This window comes from Cebus imitator, unplaced genomic scaffold (genome assembly GCF_001604975.1).
Source record: "Cebus imitator isolate Cc_AM_T3 unplaced genomic scaffold, Cebus_imitator-1.0 Scaffold525, whole genome shotgun sequence".
In the NCBI taxonomy this organism is placed as follows: domain Eukaryota; kingdom Metazoa; phylum Chordata; class Mammalia; order Primates; family Cebidae; genus Cebus; species Cebus imitator.
Window position 1 is genome coordinate 55,453 of NW_016107840.1, and position 4,269 is coordinate 59,721.

Consider the following 4,269-nt stretch of genomic DNA (forward strand, 5'->3'; position numbering starts at 1 on the left):
ATTCTTTATAGATCCTCAAGTTCTATCTCCTTCTGATAGACTGATTCTTCAGTATGTTAACATGTTCTCCTCTACCATCGGAAAGACTCTCCTAATATGGGCAGTTTCTTACAAAACTACACATACATTTACTATGTGATCCAGCAGTTGCACTCCCTAGGTCTTTATTCAAATGACCAGAAAGCTGCTGTCCACACAAAAACCTGCACACAGATATTTATTATAGCAGTTTCTAAAATAGCTACCAAAACACAGGAAGAACTAAGTTGTCCTTCAGTAGCTTAACTGATAAATAACACTGTGGTATATTTAGAAAATGAAATATTAATTACTTCTAAAAAGAAATGAGCTATTGAGCCATCAGAAGACACTGAGGAATGTTAAATGCACATTACTAACTGAAAGAAGCCAATCTGGAAAGCTATCTGCTCTATGATTCCAAGAACATAACGTTCAGAAAAATGCAAAACTATGGAGACTGAAAAGATTAGTGGTTTGCGGTGGTTAGGAAAAGAGAGAATAAATAAGTAGAGCACAAGATAATTACCATAGTGAAAATATACTGCAGGATATCATAACAGCTATGATGACACATTCATTATACATACACTCGTTATACATTTCTCCAAACCCTCAGAATGGGCATCATCAAGGGTATCACTCTGGGTGATGATGACATGTCAGTATAAGTTCATGACTATAACAAATATTCTACTCTGGTATAGGAGGTTGCTAGTGGAGTGACCCAAGCGTGTACAGGAATCGAGGGCATATGGGAACTTTGGACTCTGTACTCCATTTTGCTGTACATTTGAAACTACTCTAAAATAAATGTCTATCACATAGCCCTTTTCAGGTCTCCAACTGGTCTGAGCCAGTTCTATTAAAGCTCAAAAAACACTGGTTAATAAGCTAGATATCACCCAATTGGCAAGAAAAGGCAGGAAAGACCCAGGCCAAGAGAGTATATTCCACATGCATATACATGGAAACTGGAGGAAGCTTGGAGGCCCTTTAGCCTGTTCCTGAGCCCGTTGAAACTGCAGATGCAGTCACAGATGCCAGGGGCACCAATGTGAATCAGCCAGCATCCAAGGCCACATGACCACAAATGTGCAGAATCTCCTCTGCAACCGGTAGCTAAGGATGTTAGGCCATGATAGGACTAGGATGGGAGATGAACTGGGAATAGATTCTGTAGGCTTTTATTGCCTCTTCCCAGCTCCAAGCATTTCACTCTGTGCTCTTGCCACAGGCAGCAGGGAGGCTTCCTGTGAACATCATCCACACAGCCTACAGTTGCATCACTCTCAGCCTCTTACACCCTCCTATGGCAGTGTCAGTCAGGACATCCAACCCTGAAAACTCAAGGGCCCACACATGGCCAACATCACATCGGGGTGAACAGACCCCCTCCTCTCATCTGCACACAAATGCACCCTACCTTCTGGCCCTCTGCCAGCAACTGGAGGCTCTGGAAATATCCAGACACACAACAGTCTTCTGAACTGCTGGCTGCGGCCCCATCCTATGGCAGAGTAGACCTTTTCTCCACTAGACTTGGCCTGTTATCCAGTTGAATGAAATGTCTTTTTAACACAGAAACAGGACACAGAAACCAGTGTTCTTGGGCCCTGACCCCATCACACGGTTTGTAGGAACACACCAGTCCCGAGTAAATACCACCGAATTGAGGCCTCAGGCCCTAGAGTGTGCACATCGGCTCTGCTTTCAGAAAACATCAAGGTACTGTTGGAAAGTCTGCAGACTTTATGCAGAAAAACAAAAATGAAAATAAAACAAGTGATGAACACACACACACACCCCCATAGTGACTAACGGGATCTCCCTCCAGGGTATTTGCAGAGAGGGGAGCAGAAAACATCCCAGGGGTCTTTCACAGCTACTGCCTTGAGCCCCTTTTCAGACCGTGCTCTCTAGACCTGTCTCAGCCCAAGCACCACCACCGCAATATGCAGGAGCTAGATTCCTTACCTGAAATTCAACATCAAGAAACAATCTCTTCTACTTAAAATTGATAGGAATATCCTCAATCAACGTCCTCATTGGCAGGGGTGAAGCTGGGGAGTTTCTTAAAAACTGAGGCCTCTGCCTACCACCAAGAAAACCTGGAAGTTTCCATCTATGCCACAAAGTTCAAATCACTGGCCACTGTCCCAGTGTATCGCAGTGTATGGCAGATTAGACCATCTCTCCATCTCATGCCATTAAAATGACACAACCAGTCTTTATGTGCCTCCCAATAAGAAAACACCACCACCTGGGAAGAAGTTTTGCTGAAAAATAAAAATCAAATTTAAATCCTATCCAACTGCTACATGTTTTATCCGTCAGGTAAATACAACCATGTGGCTATTTAAATTCATCTTAATTAAGATTAAATAAAATTTAAAAATTAGTTCTCCCATCTCACTAGCCACATTTAAAGTGCCCAGTAGCCACAAGGAGCCACAACCCACACCTCGGATATACATTCCAGTCATCTCAGAATTTTTGTCAGTAATGCTCCATACCCATTCACAGGAAATACAGGAGGGCCTGAGACACTGCAGAGGGATGCAAAGCAATCCTCAAAATCCATACCATGAGAAACTCTACAGACAAACGACTTGGTTTCTTAAATAAAATGTAATAATAATAAAAAAAAGAAATGGGAAAGAAGATTGTTGACTAAAAATTTTAAAAGACAGATGGAAAACCCATAATGAAAATCAGGTAAAAGTAAACTGTGATGCTTATGGAAGCACGGAAGGGGAAACCAGGAAGAAAAGAAAAGAGTCGCCACAAGAGGCTGGACCACACCTCCTTCCACAGGGAGGAAGAGGACCCTGGCTGGTGTCACAATCAAGCAGCAAAGCTTGATTTCCCAGCCTGAGTGCTGAGTACAGGAGTATTCACCTTCTGGCAACCCATTAAGTTAAACAATTGTTTTTATGTGGTTTTCTGTATCTGTATTAAATTTCACCATTAAAAAACGGTTAAATGAAATCTCATAAAGAGCATTAAGTGTTACCTGGAAAATTACAATAGGCAGGATGAGAGCAATTGGGCCTCTGTGAGAAGTGACACCTAAGCCAAACTGAATTGACAAAAAAGAGGACAGCCTTTGGAAGATCAGAACATTCCAGAAGAGAATATAGAGAAAAGGGGTGATGAAATGGTTCACTCCTGTAATCCCAGAACTCTTGAGAGGGCAAGGCAGGAAGATCACTCTAGCCAAGAGTTTGAGACTAGCTCAACATGGTGAAACACTGTCTCTACAAAAAAGGCAAGAAGCAGCCAGGCCTGGTGGCTCATGCCTATAGTCCCAGCTACTCTGACGGCTGAGGTGGGAAGATCCCTTGAGCCCAGGAGGTCGAGGCTTCATTGGGCCGTACTGCCACTGCACTCCAGCCTGGAATGTAGAGCAAGACCATATCTCAGAAAAGAGAGAAAGAGAAAAGACCTAAGAGGAGGGTAAGCTGTGTGAAATTTGAGTACTGAATGAATTCCAGTGTGACTACAAAGTGGTGAGTTGCAGGAAGAACATTTACAGGTATCACAGATTTCTGGATGCTTACAAATAGCAGAAACTATAAATGTTAACTCAGGGATGCTACGTATATCCTAGTGATAAAACACAAAATACATCAGATGTATAAAAATTTTTGTGTGATGCTTCAAAATAAAGATTGCACGACTGTTCACACTGGAAGCTGAACCTGTCCTCTGTGGGCTGTGCAATGAACTAAACTCAGAATGTGTTATTGCTTAGAATGCATGAACTGCCCACCACAGTATCTGGGACGATGACCTGTCATCCTATAAAAATAAGAAATCAACAACGGGTATGGAATATTGACATCAGATAATCTTATTCTAGAACAACTCTCTAATAAACGTATTTCCCAGCCTTACCTCCTCTAAATCCCAGTCATGGGGCACCTCCACAAGAAATCTGAAGCAGTCCAAAGAGTCGGCCTTGTGCTTCCACGCTGTCAGGCTGGCTGACACGAAACAACCCTCCAAGCTCTTCTCAGGTATCATAATCTTCTTCGTTATCTTCTGTCACTAAAGAGAACACCAAGGCAGAAAAGTGAGAACAAAACCTACAGCCCTAGAGGACTCATTGTTTTCAACGAGTTAGGCCATGATTCTTCCAACTCAGGAACCAAAGGCCTCTGTCTGTGGTGGTTACAGCAATGGCCACATGTGAGTCAGGCACTGAGAGAGCAGGTCAGCTACAAGTAAAGAGAGGCCAGGAAGCTA

General features: G+C 42.9%; 1 protein-coding gene across 6 annotated transcripts in view; it reads right to left on the bottom strand.

The window, feature by feature from the left end:
• Window positions 1-4,269, bottom strand: part of LOC108293211 (ribosome biogenesis protein BMS1 homolog) — a 26,004-nt gene that overhangs the window by 8,879 nt on the left and 12,856 nt on the right. The window contains exons 4-5 of one of the 6 annotated variants that reach the window (XR_001820587.1): window positions 3,919-4,071; window positions 7-2,297 (exon numbers count right to left, since the gene is read on the bottom strand). The gene's annotated coding sequence lies outside the window, so the exon portion shown is untranslated. Of the gene's footprint in view, window positions 1-6; window positions 2,298-3,384; window positions 4,072-4,269 lie in introns of those variants that run through there. The other 5 variants (XR_001820588.2, XR_005197702.1, XR_005197703.1 and 2 more) reach the window with 5 other exon arrangements.